Here is a 17381-nt window from a genome sequence, read left to right as displayed (position 1 = left end):
TTGATATGTTCTCACATTCAGTGGGGTCCCTCGTCCCATCCACCTTGATGGTAAACCATGATGTGCCGACTTCTTCCACGATGGCATCCGTCACATTACTCAATGTGCAGATCAGTTCATTCTGCATTTCCGGACGAGTAGAGCTTGCGTTTCGTGGGATATGCTTTATTATTTCGGCTAGCTCGGTCTCTTTTTTGTGTGGTTTGTCTTGGGTTTGTCTCGTCTTGTCTTATTTATTTCCGGGTTTTTTTCATTTATTTATATTTTCATTTACGGATGCTTTCTCACAGTTATGTGATTTTTCTCGGTGTATCAGCTTCGATGTCCATCGGCACGCAAAATTTCAGCTTTCTGCGTCACCCGGAAGGTACGGATCTTTAATATTATTGCGGACCCGGGGTCGGGGGCGAGAAGACCACGAGGGGTGAGCGACCTCGGTTTCCCACCAGACTTTCCAGAATCACAGGCCATCGCACACGAATAACTTCATGACGTGATTCGCTAATCGACCGTGAACGCCAATAACTCGACCACGCGACTTGGAGTCCTCTGTGATACCATTTACTTAAAGGTCACGTGATCTAATTACTGGGGGACACGCCTTCGGTACGCACTTGCTCAAACCAGATCACCTTACCAGATCAGATGCAGCAGAGTCATTGCCAAGAACGTACCAGCGAAGGAACAGATTGTTGGGGGATAACATCCCGGCTAAATTAGAGTGCGAACCATGCTGGACCAAATGGAGGAAAAGACAAAAACAAGCTGGGAACATTTCTATACAAAGCATTTATTTACAATGGCATGGAAAAGTATGTGGCACAGTGAATTGGGTTTATTATGATGCACAGCAGTGAAAGCAAGGAATTTGTGGGGTCCGGCAACAGGCAAGCAATCTTACAAAAGCAGACACAGAGCAGACCTATCCCATTATAACCTCGACAATCTTAACATAATCAACCACTTCAACTTCTTGTGTTCCAATATACAAATGAACACTATCAAATATTTTCCAGCAGAAATCATTTACAAGTGTAGCGTTTCTGGTATTCGCAGCCTTAGTGAATGTAAATTTACACAACAAGAAACTTTCGGCTGGATTCAAATTTGTTGATTATTTATTTCAAAACTTTTTGTTTAATTTGTATTCCAGTCTATTCCAGTTATGGCATTTACCTTGATGTAGTCTTCTTTTTTAGTCGAGTTTGAGATGACAATGGTATCATCCAAATCATCGATACTATCAATTGCTTGCATGCTTGTATTTATTTCGGAAAAAAAGATGTCAAAACTTTTGAAACTCTGACCCAATTATTTGAATTATTTTCTGTCGTTCTTGGTGAAACAACGGAGTTTTGCCTTTCTTAATTTCTTTTATTGCTTGCAATTTATGAGATTCCCTTTGGGCATCTTTTATACTCTTTATAACACCCGCTATATTTCCCACAGCAGAAGCAGTTGAACCAATTCGGTCACAATGTTTCAGAATCGTTGAACCTATACCCATTGGAGTATCAATTGTCCCATCTACTTTTTTTCAAAATTGATGTCCTACACCCCTTTGTCTCTTAAGTTTATCGTACCATCTACCAAGATACATATCTTCACCCTTGTAGTATGGGGAAAGGAACATCCCATCCCCTGTAATTATTTTATATTTTCCCAACACGTGTTTCCTCACAATAACCTTCATATATATTTATTGGAAAACTTCACGTCGGTGAATTCTGATGCATATAATTTCTCCATTAAAATAAATCATGCGATTATCTTGGTCAGTTATACTAAAATTTACTCTGCATATTTTTTTTTTTCCTGATACAGGCAGAAAAACCAGATTTTTGGGTTCCATCTTGAATTTATAACCAATTGGGGTTGGGTATGCAGTGAATGAAAATATTGTATTTGTTCTTATTCCATCATTATAAGCACCATCAATCAAATCACAGTGAATTGATACCGAATTTATGCCTGAGGATATTTGAATGACATTATCACTGTAAAACGTCCTACGAGTGTCAATCGTTTTTGAGGAGAAACCCAATAACTCTCCAAATGAATTATCAATTGTGAAATCAACCTTGTAGTTATTTTTAAGTTCAATCGTTGATTTTGAAGTATGTTTTTGAATATCTATAAAAATATTTTTTTGGTTCATCACCCTGTTCTTTCATCAGGCGAGCAATTTCGGAAGATTTGAGAAATCTCATATGCTCCTGGTGAAAATGTTATGGTTTTGTATCCACTTCCCAGATTATAACTAAACTTGTCATTTTTATCGGTGATATTAAACAAGGTATTATAAGTTTCCATAAGACAATAGACGCTTCATATTCTTTTGTTGCGTCAAGTTGTAGTGGGTATGGAAATGAAGATGTGTGGTCACTTGTGAAATTAAAACTTAGGATTGTGCTTCTCATCTTATTTAATATTGGATAAAATGTCTTGGTATTGACATTTATTAATTATTTTCATGTTCATCAACTGGTCTAAAATGGCTGATGCTTCATTAAAACAATTGTTATTTCCAGCCTTCTGACTACCGAACAGCAATAACAGTCCATGAACTCGAGGGAGAGCACTTGGTAGAGTGCAAAACCTCCACCGCCAATACTGCTGGGTCACTTAAGTAAACCTGATATCCCATTCATTGTCGGTCAAAACGGATCAGACTCAACTGAACCACGATTGAATAGACAAAACTAGATCGAAATAGACAAAACTAGCATGTCGAAATGCCAAAAAAAAAAAATCGAAATTTTTTTGAAAAAAAAAGGTGCAAATTATTTTTTTCTCTCACAAATTTATTTATTTTTGGGTGGAAATCACTTAAAACATGGAGAAATGCAAAAACAAAAATTCAAATATTTTTTCAAAATGGCCACCATAGCAGCCATATTGGACTTTGGACCAAGTCCAAAATCTTACGGCATGATCCTTGGACCATACCTAATCCCCCCGAAAGTTTCATCGAAATCCGTCCAAGAGTTTTTCCGTAATACTGTACACAAACAAACAAACAGACAGGGGTGAAAACAGGAACCTCCGTCCATCTTCGATGGCGGAGGTTAACTGGAGGGGGAGCACTCGGTCGAGCGCAAAACCTCCGCCGCCAATACTGCTCGGTCACTCAAGTGAACCTGATATCCTATTCATTCAATTTGACGTCAACAGTGCTCACAGAGTTATAGTTTGCAACTTTCCCTTTTACTTTTACATACTCAATTCATTCGTCATAACTAGCAAGATTCCTAGATTTCTGTAGTAAAAAGTCAGTGTGCTTCTCCGAGACTGGGAAAATATATTATCGTGAAGCGATTAGGGCTTCTCGTCCTTTTGGCTAAGATCAAGTGCGATCGAAGTTGCGGATAGAGAACGAGGCAAATTCTACCTCTCCAACGGCAGTGGCTGCAGCGGACGAGTCAGTGCTGCCAGCTGGGCTTGCGGCAGTTTTTGATGAAACTTTGGATTCCTTGGACGGAGAGTCTTCGGCGAAGCTGGGACATCACGCAGATGGAGAAACTAATGCTGAGGAGACGTCAAGGGCGTGGTCTGAGCGAGGATCGCCCGAGGATTGGTGGTGCATGGAGGTGGGGGCGGTCCCTTCTAGAGTACCTATATATAGAGAGTAGCGACATAGGGGGACCAGAATTTGATGGTCACGTGACACATGGGCGCCATTTTGTTTCACACTCTAGCGCCAAGCTACGCATCGAATCCAGATCTTCACCGAGTGAGCTCGGAGAGACCGAGTTTGAAACTGAGTGAAACTTTATTAGTCAAAATGACGGGTTGTTGCGCCTTTGGGTGCAGCAACAAATCTGAGAAGGGGTACAGGATGTATAGGTTTCCAACAGATGCAAAAAGACGGAAGATATGGGAGCAAAAAGTGAGCAGAGTGGGATGGAAGCCTACTTCTTCATCATGTTTGTGCGAGGTAAGAGAAGGGCTGTATCAGTCCCATGTATTTTAATATCAGCGTATGTATGAAGGAAGTGACTGTGTCTGCGCACCTTATTCATTGGAATGCCATTATTATTAATCATTATGACATTGTTATGAAAATCCAATTCTTTGTAATACATAAAAATAATTAAAAAAACATTCCTTCATATGTTGTGAAATTGTGTTTGAAGGTCATTCATCAATGTTGGCCGTGGGTCTCAAAAACTAATAGAGTCTAGATCTACTAGTAGTAGATCTAGAACTTTTGCAGCATTTTTATTTTTCGTTCAAACTCAAAGTTGGTCCAAAATGTCAAATTTGGCTTCAAATTTCCACTCATACTTTCATAGGCCCATTACTATCTTGGTGTATAGCGGAAATGGTGCATGCCGTGGCTCGACAAGTTCCAATCTTAAGTTAGAATACAGTTATTTTTCTAATCTAGCAGCATAGTAGAGAGTAGCATACAATGATGAAATGTGTAAACGAGATCTTAGAAATGAATTTTGAGAACTATTCTATTTTGTTATAATCATGTTTTCTACTTCTATAATTTATTATTAGGACTAAGAAATATTCAAGATTAGAAATATTGTATCTTTTCTTCTGCAGGTTCACTTTGATGAGTCCCATTTTGAAAACAAGAGAGTAGATGGGAAGAAAAAACTGAAGTGGCAGGCAGTACCAACCATATTCTGTCATCGCAGTGTGCCAAAACCCAGGAGGCCTCTAAAACGCCTTTCCTGTACACCAAATACTGCTAGTGCTACCAAGAAATCATGCATTGCTTTAGACCATGCGTACTCTGTTAACCCAGCAGACAAAACAACATCAACTTCAAGTTCAGGTATGTAAACTGAAGTTATGAATCATTTTCTTTGAACTAAGTCTGTAGTTATTTAACCCTAAAAAGACTTTGGTGTTTTGGTAGTTAATAAAATTGTGTGGGTGGGGGGGGGGGGGGTGGGAGCTTAAAGCCTTCCCCCCTCGGCCACGGATCGCGCAATCACCGCAAAAATTTGCGCAATGGTAGTGTGTGTTGTAATCTACAAGTTCGATATGCAGATTTTTCCAAAAATAGTCTTCTTATATTCCATGGTACATTTTCACTGACACAACCCGTTTACCCACATTTTTTTTTAAGTCAAAAGTTGGGGTGCGGTTTATACACAGGGGGCGGTTTACACACTGGGATTTACGGTATGTAGACTGATTCATCGTGTTACCATTGTGATTTAGAAAACGGATAATATAACTTGCATATGTTTTTCTCAAGATGAAGGGTACAAATTAGATATTTTGTTTTCTTTCCTTTGTCATTTTTTTTTCAGTTGAAGACACTGCCACAGAAGACGAAAACAGTGGACCAACAACGAGTGTTCCACCAAGTACATCTAAACCCAGAATCAAAATGCAAAGGAAGATTAAGGCATTGAAGGCTCAACTTCGTCAGACAAAGAAACGGTATCGGGCAATTCAAAAAGCAAAACTCAAGCAAGAATCACGAACAGCAAGAATCTTCGGAAAAGACCAGCTACACGCTATGTCGAGACGTTCCATGAATGGGGTACAGTGGTCACCAACGACAGTGAGAAAGGCTTTACTGCTAAGATTTTCATGTGGATCTTCAGGCTATAAAGTGCTATTGAAGCAGGGTTACCCACTACCATCGGAACGTACGCTTCAGAGGAGGTTGCAGAATATTTCTTTTCAGCCAGGTGTATTGACGCATGTCTTTGAATTGCTCAAGCTGAAAGTTGATGGTCTGACTAAGGAAGAACGACTTTGCTGTCTTACACTAGACGAGATGTCACTAACACAAAAGGTTGAGTATGATGTCAGTCGTGGTGAGCTTGTAGGTGATGTGACATTGCCAAGACACTTTGGCAGTGCTGACCATGCGCTGGTATTTATGCTTGGAGGAGTTACTTCTCGCTGGAAGCAAACAGTCGGTCATCATTTTACAAGTGGCTCAACAGATGGAACCGTCTTCAAGGACATCATTTTGGACATCATCAGTCATGCATCAGACATCGGCCTGAATGTGCAAGCAGTAACTAGTGATATGGGTAGCGCCAATCGGGCTATGTGGAAGTCCTTTGGGATAATATGCGGTAAGCATTGTAAGACGGTTCACAGAATCCCACACCCATGTGAAACAGAAGGATGGCTGTACTTTCTGGCCGATGTTCCTCATCTGTTCAAGAACATCAAGTCAGCTCTAGTAAGTGGGCAGAATTTTGTTCTGTCCAAAGACACTGTAGAGCGCCATCAGCTTTGCTCAGACATTGTAAGTGATTACCCCCTTCGAGACCTTGCATGCTTCCAAGAGCACCATGAGTTGAAGCTGGCACCAAAGCTTACCAAGGCCAAACTTGCACCTTCTCATTTCGAGAAAATGAAAGTGTCCAACGCAACACACGTGATCAGCCATGATGTGAGCAGTGCCCTCATCTACCTTGCAGACAAAGAGAGCAGAGGTGCAGAGCATCGTACTGCAGCTTGGTTCATTGAAATGATGAATCACTGGTTCGAGATTATGACAAGCCGTCATCCTGTTATGGCTCTTAGCAAGATGAAGCCAGATAAATACAGGGAAACTCGGTCATTCCTTCATGATGTCATAGCTTTGTTCAAGGGGATAAAGATAGGTAAAGGTGACTGGAAACCATGTCAAACTGGGGTCATCTTGAGTACTACATCAGTTCTTACCTTGGCCGAGGACCTTCTGGATGCGGGTCACAAGTACCTTCTTACCAGTAGACCGACGCAAGATTGTTTAGAAAATCTGTTTTCTGTCGTTCGTCTGAGGAAGCCGATTCCATCCCCACTAGAATTCAAGTTTGCCCTGAAACTCATAAGTTCAGCCCAGTTCCTTACACTGCCACGTTCAGGGAGTTACAGTCAAGATGACGGTGAATTTCTCGCTGATTTTCTGAAACAGGACGTGCAGGTCCCAGAGGATGTTAAAGTCTCGGGCATCATTCTGTCAGACAATCCCGATGTCAGTTGTCTTCCTCCAGCAGAGCGGGCGAGCCTTTACAACCTTGCCGGCGCTTGCGTTTCTAGTGTTAAGAAGAACGAGACTACTTGCGATACTTGCATCAGTGAGTTGGCAGCTGAAGAAACCAAATACGTACATCCTGATGCACAGCTCTCCTTGCTCAAAGAGTTCAGAACTGGATGCTTCTTTCATGTTTCAGACAAGACATTCAAGATGATATTGACTGTTGAGGCAATGTTTCGCAAAGCTGAAGACAAGCTCATGGATGAAAAAAAAATGTGAAAGATGTGCTTCTTGAACGAGTGCAAGAGCTCACAGAAGATGTGAAGTTTGCTGAGTGCCACAACATTAAGAAGAAACTTCTTGGTAAATTCATCACATCGCGGCTACATTTCTTCTGCAAGAAAAAAACAAGCAGCCGCAAGAAAAAATCATCGAAGAAGTTTGATGAACTGGGCAGTAAGAGCATGGCCATGAGGAAGCTCGCAACAAAAGTGAAGTAAAATAAAGGAAGTAGTATTGAGTCATCCTGCTTAAAGGGGAAGTCCGGACCATTTTAAGTTAGCTTAAAAGCAAAGAATAAAATTTTGCAATCTTCGGATTGGATTCATAGAAGTAGCTTTCTTATTATCTTCCGCTATGATTGGATAATGGATAGCATACATCACGTGAGTTTTCGCGGACGAATTTCGTTCATGGCAAGGTGTTCACATCGTGTCTCCTCATTGACAAAATAGTTCGCCATTTTCCCAAAAATACCAGAATACAACAGGATAGTTTTAGGAGAACTTTTTCCTGTAGCCTCTTTGATTATTTGTTAACACGATGCTGTTCAGATATTTTGTTTACCGAGTTTCGGAACGAAACCCACTTTTAAAGCGTCTTTTTCGCCTCACCCTATGGCCTATGAAGTGACAAGGCACACTGATTTAGAAAACTTATAACAAAAGATATGCATTTAATATGCCAACTTTGTTATTCAAACTATTTCATTTATAATCAAACGAATGCTTATTCAGAATAATGTGCTGGTTTGTCCAATGTATTGTGTAACATGAAGTTGCCTTTGTTATAATCCATTTACATTAGAGATAGATGCATGTGAACGAATGATAAGATTCAAAGATAAGAAGTTCTTTCGTTTTCAATTTCTGCATTTAAGCTTTTATCCGTCGACAGTGCCTTTAGGCACGGCTCCCGGTATTGGAAGCATGTCATCTTTCACTTTTTCATAAACTTTCAAGGACATCTAAGCTTTTAGAAGTTGTTATCTATGGAAAGAAGAGAAAATTCGTTGTTTTGATAAGTAATTTGATGAACAATTTTGGTATTTGTCTATTTCTTATGTTGACCAAAAACCAGTCAAGTTTTAGACTAAAAAAAAGGGCAAAATAATGTACACATATGGACATTGACATGTATGGTATACAAGTCTTACTGTATATGCGTTGAATGTGTTACCATGGTAAAGATTATTGTAATAAGAATTATATCAATCATAGCAGCAATTGATATTATTATTGATTTATTTGATTTATAGCCTGTATGATTAAATTGGAACAAAAAATTACCTATAGAACCACTGCCCCCACGCCTGCCCCAAAAATGAAATGCTTTAAATTTGGGGGCCCTCTTTATGCATGCCGTTGATCTTATTTATTATCATAACCCCAGTAAGGATCAATGGTAGTCTGGGATGTTGGCATCGAGAAAGCTAACAATATGGGCAATCATTATTTCGCAACCCAATTAATTTACATATTTATCACTTAATTGCACATTCTTATGAAAATACACAATTTGTAATGAATTGTCTGTTTATTTGGTTACCATGGCAACACATTAGATGGGGTTTCATAAAAAAATAAAAAAAAATCGAGCCTACAATCTCTGACCTTCATACTTTCATTTGGTGTATTTCCATTTTTGTTCAGAATCATCAATCATGTAGTATTGTCTTGAAAACTTGCAGTCAAGTTGTTAATATTTCACCAAAATTAATTTTGCTGTAAACACTAATATATAACTAATCATGATATTACGTATGTATACACTTGAATTTGAAAATGCCTGCAGTGTATGAACAACACAGGTAACTCTGCATGCATGTAAGTCAGCCTTATTAAGTCAAATAATCGCACAAGTTTAAACAAATTTTGAAACCGTATTATGCAAGACGTGTTATTTACCTTCTGTGAGGCAGATTTGTTCTACGTCGAACAGATTTCTGTGGTCCCAAGAGATTCAAGTTAAGCAGAGTTACCTGTACTTATAATTTGTAGCATTTCTTTATCGTTCATCATCTTGCAAATTGATGGAACACTGTTGACAGAAATAAAATAGCAAGTCAAACCTACTGCGATTTTTCATGGACTGTTTCTTCACAAGATTGTACCAGTTGAATACTTAACATAAGCATTTTGACATGAACGTGCTTCATAGATTCATCCAATAATTGCATAGCAGGCCTGTGCAATTAACTATTCTTTGCCCATAAAAAGGGTCATTTCAATTGTTAAGATATTTTTGAAATCTGATACAATCATTTTGGCAGTCACTTTTTGGTGTGTTTGAGAGCGTGTTGGGTGGTAACTATGATGATAAATTACATGTAGGTATCGGTGTTTGTTGTTTTTGTTTGTTATGGGTGAGATGATAATGTGGTGAGATGAAAAAAGTAAAGATGGGTGAGGTGGGGAGGGATGGGTAGGGGCAGGTATGGATCAAATTGAGGCCCCAACTTAGGCCTATGGACTCGAGATTTTTATTTGGCTCGACTTCATGTCATAAGCCTACACAGGCCGAGTTTCTCCCAAATGTCTCGTTCTCTGGCAAACTTACTCTGAGTTTCCCGTGTAATGAGTACATGCATTTTAACATTTTATCACTTTCAACCCCATTGATTCTATAATCAAGATCTTTGGCCGAGTAAAACATGAGAATAAATATATATATGTCCAGTGATGTATCCCACCCTCCTGATGTATTGCTTCATTCATGCATGCTGCTACGGCGGTAGCGCACGCACCGCGCGTTATCCAGAGTGAAACAAAATGGCGCCTATAGCTGAGTTGTCGCTACTCTCTATATATAGGTACTCTAGTCCCTTCTGGGGGAGGAAATGGCTTGGAGGCCTCCCCTCGGAGCCAGTTGTGGCCGGCTCGTCAGGCATTCGTTTGCAAGAAATGGTTTCTGGTTCCTCTTGGAAAACTTCTGCTGATATTCCGATAGACGGTCGGACAAAGGTTTTACTCCCAAACAAGCCTTCGGAGGTGCCTGCTTTCAAGGCGAGGAACGGTCTCCCAAACAAGCCTTTGGGGGTGCCTGCTATCGAGGCGAGGCTCGGTCTCGCAAACAAGCCTTTGGGGGTGCCTGCTATCGAGGCAAGGAGCGGTTCTTCTGCTGATAACGAACGTGATTCAGATGTCGGGGCCCGCTTGAGTAAGGACAAAGAGCGTCCGAAGCCTGTGGGTGACCAGCGAGCGGCGGAGGGTGGATCGGCTGCGGTTGACGGGAGGGCTCGACGGCCGGGCGGATCACAATGGTTCCAGCCCGCTCATTTTTCCCGTAGGAATACAGTTCGCTTCACCACAAATGTTGATTTCGAAATGGACCAGCTGAGATTTTGTAAACTCGTGTTAATTCAGGAGTTCGGAATCTCGCCCGGTCAGTTGGATCATGTGTTTGCCTTGCCAGGGGGGAAATGTTTTGATGTGGTGTTTATGAACATTGTCATCTATCTATCCTTTTGGGAAAAGTGGGAGAAGGCCAAGGACAGAAGTCCTCTTTCCTCCTTTGAGTGGAGAGTTTATGTGAAAGGGGGTGGTTAATGAGACTATCCAAATGTACGTTGAATCAGTGAAGGATGAGGATATTCTTTTGTGGTTAAGCCGGTTCTGCAAACCACCTGGGCCATCCGACCGGATGAGGAACGCTTTGGGGATCAAAAATGGGGCGAGGAGAGTGAAGGTGCAGCTGTGGGACGACCCAAGCAAACCTGGCAGTTTTCTGCACATCCCTAATCGGCTCAGTATTGGTTCCTTGCGGGGTTTAGTTTTTTACCCTGGACAACTCCGAAAATGTAACAAGTGCAATGAGGCTGGTCACCTCGGTGCAAACTGTCCAAATCCTCAGTCCTCGTTGTGGGCAGGTTGGGCATGGCGTTCGCGAGTGTGTCGAGAGCATCTCCTGTAATTTGTGCGGGGAAGCAGGGCACGTCTTTAGGGGTTGCCCGAAATCTTTTTCTAATACCTTAAAAAGGGAGAAATCACAAGGTTCCTGGCGCTCCCAGGTTTTCAGGGAGGGGAGAAGGGGGTGGGGCTTGAGAGGAGGGAGGTGGAACAAGGTCCAGGCCCAATTGGGAGGGCGGGGGATCAGGTTCCCGCTCAGGATGGGAAGGCGGTGGAGTAGAGACCGGCACAAGACGAGAGGGTGGTTGTAAAGGGGGTGGTTCAACATGGGAGTGAGGAGGCTCAGGGCTTTCAATTAGGAGAGAGGGAAGCGGTGATGGCAGATAAGTGTAGTTCTTCGCTGGAAGAGGAAACTACCTCGAAGCCGGGGCGGGAGGGGAGTAGTGGGGATCCTTTAGTAATGGAGACTGAAGGGAGGGAAGTGGGGGAGGAAGTTATGGGAGAGCAGGATTGGGAGGTTGTGGGGTATGACCCGGAGGCTTTTTCAGCATAAGGAGAAAAGTGCAAATGCTCTCCCCTCGGTTTCTACGGGTAAATCGGGGTCTAAAGACTCGTCTGGGTTGGGGATTGGAGTCCTGAGGGATCATAAAGGGAAACGGTTCAAGAAAACCCGGAAGGTTGCTGTAAAAACTGTTCCACGACAAACGCGGTTCCTCTCAGATGAAGAGGGTCGAGTTAAGAGTGGGTTCAGTGAATGCGAGAAGCATTCTGGGGATGAGAAGGTGTCAGCGGGTTTTTGCCGAACTCAAAGCTTTGAATTGAGATATTCTGTTTTTACCAGGGACTAGTAATTTCCAGCAATGGGAGCAGGAATGGGGGGGCTTGTGTAAGTTCTCCAGGAGCGATAAAACCAAGAATGATTGTGTTGGTTTTCTTTTTGGGCATAGATTTGCATGGAGGGTGGTGAAGGTGGTTGTCATTGAGCCAGGGAGGGTGTGTGTAGTTGATGCTGTGGTCCAAGGAAAGCACTTTCGGTTGGTGAATATGTATCTCCCTCATCAGCCTTGGGAGAAGAAGACATTGTTGGACCGGGTCAAACCATGGCTCTGTACGCATAAGCTGTTTATTGTGGGGGGGAGACCTTAAGATCTCTTTGGAGGAACCCTCGAGCCGCGCGTCGGCCAAAGGGGTGTCAGGCTTGCTGGATACCTTCAAGCTCAAGGATGTCTTTCGGGATTTCTGAAGCAGTGATCCAGGTTTCACTTGGTCAAATGCAGGGCAGGGGGGTGGGGGGCACAAAGGTCTGGGCTGGATAATATTGTTTCGGTTGTAGAAATTCGCATTACACCATAAAGAGTCCTCAGGTGAGATATATCGGTAAGTTAATGTGAAGTTAGCCCAAACCCGTTGCATAGAGGGAATATGAGATTCATCCGGGCTGCGACGCTTTGAGTTAGCCATTTTTCTTTCTCTGTTGTTATTTGACCATTAAGCCGACAACAACAACTGAAACACCACCCCAACAACCAAATCGCCACTATCAACAACGCCCCCGAACAACTCCACAAACCGCCACGACCTTCACCTCCACAACCCAACCCCGCAAGCATCTCCTCACGACGCTCAACAACGCCCCCGAACAACTCCACCACCTTCGCCTTTCTCCTTCACAACCAGCAACCGCACCATCTGTGAACACTGAACGTCGGGCTGTCTAGGGCCCGTTCGGTGATTGATGTCGAACGCATCGAGCCGCGAGCGCGAATGGCAGCCTTTCCGAGGGAGAAATTCGGATCAAAAAGGCTTCAACGCCCCCTTTTTCTCCGTCCAATGGGTGAGCGACGGGCGGTATGGCCCCGCCTCCAAGCGCATTTTGATCCTGATATTTGCATACAAGCTCCTCCGGCGGCCTATAAAGACGCGAGCATAAGGCGACTCGCGCAGTTCAAGTTGAGTTCAGTTCAGTTCAGTGCGGGTCGAGTGGAGTTCGCGCGCTTCAGTTGCAGGCAGCTGGTCGAGTTCAAGTTAGAGTCAAGTGAAGACGGCGGGTCGGCAACGAGGTTGCGGTGTGGGGGTAGCTCGTCTCGTCGCTTTGTCCAAGCCAGCCAACCATTCCCCTCTCCCTGAGCATCAGCAATTGCCTCCCCCCCATCCACGCTGAGATAGTGCCGGGGGGCGCCGTTCCTCCCCCACCCGAAACATGATGCCAACAAACTGCTCGCGCGGAGCATACCGGAGAGGACTCGCCGACCACGCCAGGGGCACGGAGTCGGGGCGCAGCTGCACGAACATTGCGGCTTTCCCGCCATCGCGTCACGAGGACACGGGTAAGACCTTCTCGGTCTCGTGGACCTGGCCTCTCCTCCAGGATCCACGTACATTTGGTCCACGGACCTGTCTGCCTCCTTGCCTGTGAGGGTGGCTTTCTTTTCTTTCGGGTTGAATGCATGCTGTGGCACCGTGTCCAACAAGAAGAACTGCCTTAGTGTCTGTGCCTGTACATTGCCTTATTCGGTGTTAACTCTTTCCTTGCATTTGGTTTTGACTGTATGGCTGTATATACGTGCTTCCGTGTGTCCGTATTAAAGTGCATTGTGTCAACTGTTTTCCCTTTTCGCTTCGTCTTTTCCTTGTATTGAATCTCCATCTTGCATCACGTAAGGGATTGATAGTGGGTTTAAAACGCCCGGTAAATAATCCTAACCGTCGACGATAACTCCGCTCGGTTATCTCTGCAGCACGGAACGAACCGCTTAAGCGGTTCGTGTCCGAAGTCGACCTGCGGCGAGGTACGATCGCCCGGTCGACCACTCGCGCAGGAACTTAGGTAGGTCGAATGTGGCGAGCAACCCTGTCCTGCACGGGTGGGCAATTGGCACGATCGTGGTGAGGTTAAACCCCCACCCGTGACTGGCTCCTGGCGGTAGTTCCAGGAGGGTCACGACTGAATTGTCCGTTCCGGTGGGCGAGGCGGCCGCTTTTGGCAACACGCGGTCGATCGCACGCCGGCGGGCGTGAATTCGTAACAATATATTTGTACTGAAAGAAGTTACAACGGTCGGTGTCCAAAGGTTGTGGAACAGCTTTTCTGACCACTGCCTTCTTAAGGCTGTTTTTTCCTTTGTTAATTTTTTTGTTTGTTGGGAAAGGAGTTTGGAGGTTAAACACATCCTTGTTGGGGACTCCAGAGAGAAGGGAATTGATCGTTACAAAACTCAAGGTCTGGAAGGATTTCATCCCTCTCTTCAGTTCGGTCGGGGAATGGTGGGACGAGATAAAAGCCAAACCTCAAGAGATATTCCAGAGATAATAACCTCAAGATAACTCAATAACTCAAGAGATAACCTCACGACAGTCTTGCTCGGGGGGCGAGCTTTTAGGCCGCCAAGTCCGTTAAGGCCAAGTCGGCCTGTCTGCAGAGATTATGTCGGCTTCAGGCGTATGGGTTTGATGTTGGGGAGGAGAAAGTCTTTGAAACAACAAATTGGGAAATTCTTCTCCCATCAATTCCAACGCGTTCAATTTCGTGGTGGGCTGCTGAAAGAGAGGGAGGCTTGTTCCTCCCCTTTCTTCCAGAAACTACTTAAGAAGAAGGTTTGCATGAAGGGCCTTGTCAACGAGGGGGGTCTTGAGCGAGTCTTGGTTCGATATGGAGACCGTGGTTGTGAGGCATTTCGTTAAACTTTTTCAGGGTCCGGGGGACTCTGATAAGGACACGAGAGAGGGTTTTCTGGCTGGTTGGGAACATGGGTTAGTCAATGGCGAGCCTCTTTCGGGCTTCTCAGTTGAGGAGGTGGAGCAGGTGATCTGTGACGGTAATGGAGGGTCTGCTCCGGGCCCAGATGAGCTTCCCCGAGAACTCCACCGTTACTTTTGGGAGGATCTTAAGGTCCCTTTAGTTGATCTTTTCAATGAAGTCCTTCGGTCGGGTGTCTGTCCGGCCTCTTGGGCGCAATGTCACATTAACCTGCGACTAAAGAATGGGGACCCCTTTAGTTTGAACAATTGGAGACCCATCTCATTGCTTAATGGGGACTATAAGATTCTCGCGAAAGGTTTTGTTGGGGAAGCTCGAGGTGGCTCTGGGGAGATCGGCGAGGCACCTTTCAGAGGTGTGGGGTTTAAGGTCACCGGGCCACAGACGTGCCGATTGTTCTTCGTGATCTGATTACGTCAGCTCGAAGTGGGGGTCAGTCAGCAGCGTTCCTCAGCCTAGACATTGTTGAGGCGTTCGACTCGCTTTCTTGGAATTATTTGCTTTGCGTTTTACGGAAATGGCGATTTGGTGAGGGAGTCGTTCGACTGATTAAATCCCTGTATACCTCTTCGGTTGGTTGGGTTGGTATTAATGGGTGGTTGTCTCGCCCCTTCGAGATTTCCCGGGAAGTCCGACAGGGCTGTCCACTATCCCCGTTGTTTTTTGTTTTGGCCTTAAAGCCTCTGATTTAGAGATTTTTGGCTTGTATTAATGGGTAGTTGGTGCCTGGTTCAGGGGGTTGTAGGGTCCCCTGTTTAGCCTACATGGATGATGTCGTTGTCTGTGTTTCTCAGAGTGGGGAATTCGAGGGGGCCATGCAGGCCTGCGACGAATTTAGCGCGGTCAGCGGGTAAATTTTGAGAAATCAAACCTGTTGGTGGTGGGTGGGGTGTCATGGGCGAAAGTCCCCCATCAAAGGCTTAGGGTATTGAAGACTGCATTTGGGTGTTGGGGGTGTGGGTGGGGTCAGGTGGCTGTGTTGCAAAGAATTGGGAGAGTAGGTTAATTTTAGTTGAAAGCTTGTTTCGCAACTGGGGGCAGAGGGTTCTGTCGTCGGCTGAAAGGTGTTCCATTATTAAAGGGCAGATTTTTCCGATGCTGAGATTCTTATCGGAGGTTTTTCCTCCTTCTGATAGGGTCGCAAGTAAGTTAAAAACCTAGTTTATCGGTTCATGTGCAAACCTTGGTTTTATCGTCCTTCCCGTCTCCAGCTCGGTGCGGGTCAGTTGCAAGGGGGAAGGGGATGCCCCGATCTAGTAGACAGTTTAAAGTTGGCCTTCGTGGCTCGACATACGTCAATGGTTACGGATGGATCGGGTGTTTTTCTTCCGCCATCGAGTTTTTTGTATTACCTGTGTTAAACCAGGTTTGAGGCAAGACGGTCCGTCTGTATAGGCCCTACGTGTAGGATCCGGGGTACCCCTATTCAGTGCTGAAAGAGGTCATTCGTGGGGTCAGGTTCAGAGAGGTGCCCAATTCGTGCTCCAGAACCTTGATGAAGCTGTCGGAAGCAGATGTCGTTTTTCCTCTCAGCGGCCTTCAATTCGAGAGAACTCTGACGGTGTGGCAGAACCTGTCCTCCAAGGTCCTCACTGGGGCACAGAGTGACCTCGCCTGGTTGGCGGTATGCAAGCTATTGCCTTGCCGGGCGGTGCAAGGGGTAAGAGGGCATGCCTCAACGGAAAAATGTCCTTATATTGGCTGTAACATGTCTGTCTGAGTCGGTCCAACACTTTTGGTGGGATTGTGTATTTGCCTCCTGAGTTTGGAATGCCGTGTTAGTTAATTTTTTGTGCAAATTGAAGGTGAAGTTTTCCTGAAGTTGGACCATGATTTTGTTTGGTCCCTTTGGTGATGATTGTAAACCACAACAGAAGAAGTTTTGGAGAATTTTAAATTGTGTCAAAATGGCTCTGTGGAAAGCCAGGGTTTCCACATGCTTTGGAATGCACCATTTTTCTTTGAATTTTGTTCTTACGTTGTTCAAGAAAATGTTTTTGTATGTTGTGATTCTCTTCTGTTGTATGCCTAAACATGTGTTTACAACAGAGTCTGAAGGTTTGAGACATTTGTCTTGCTGGTGTTCACTTTAATAAAAAATCGTTGGAGTGTGACCCATGTGACCCATCGGTGGAATCTCGCTGCCCCCCAGGGGTGTCGGTGGTGTTGCTATCCCCGGGAGTCTCTGGCACACATCGTTAACCATTGTCCCCCGGGTATGGTACCCATTCGCCGCCGACACAACATGATCCAGAGTCGCCTGGTCAAGGCCATTCGGCATGGGGACGTACATGTTGACCAGCATGTCCCAGGTGATCCCTCCCCACATGAAAGACCAGATATCACTGTGGTGGAGGGACTTAAAATCACAATTGTTGACGTTGCTGTCCCCTTTGACAATGGTCCTGATGTCCTTGCCACTTGCGCAGTTGCAAAGAGGGAAAAATATGAAGGATTGCGTAAAGCATTGGTGGCTAAGGGCAAGGATGTCCAGGCGCTTGGGTTCATAGTGGGGGCACTGGGATCGTGGTTCCCGAGTAATGAG

General features: G+C 44.5%; 1 protein-coding gene and 1 long non-coding RNA gene across 2 annotated transcripts in view; both read right to left on the bottom strand.

Moving 5' to 3' along the window:
• LOC147018492 (uncharacterized) overlaps window positions 1-17381 on the bottom strand; it is a 261256-nt gene that overhangs the window by 21298 nt on the left and 222577 nt on the right. The window lies entirely within an intron of this gene.
• Window positions 772-17381, bottom strand: part of LOC147018495 (uncharacterized) — a 69688-nt gene continuing 53078 nt past the window's right edge. Inside the window, exon 2 of the long non-coding RNA XR_015062429.1 lies at window positions 772-1794. This is a non-coding gene — a long non-coding RNA (uncharacterized LOC147018495). The remainder of the gene's footprint in view (window positions 1795-17381) is intronic.

Source organism: Eptatretus burgeri, chromosome 10 (assembly GCF_056783735.1).
Source record: "Eptatretus burgeri isolate ZD-2024b chromosome 10, Ebu_testis_v1, whole genome shotgun sequence".
NCBI lineage: Eukaryota > Metazoa > Chordata > Myxini > Myxiniformes > Myxinidae > Eptatretus > Eptatretus burgeri.
The sequence above is the reverse complement of the archived record's forward strand: the minus strand, read 5'-3'. Positions and strand labels throughout refer to the sequence as shown.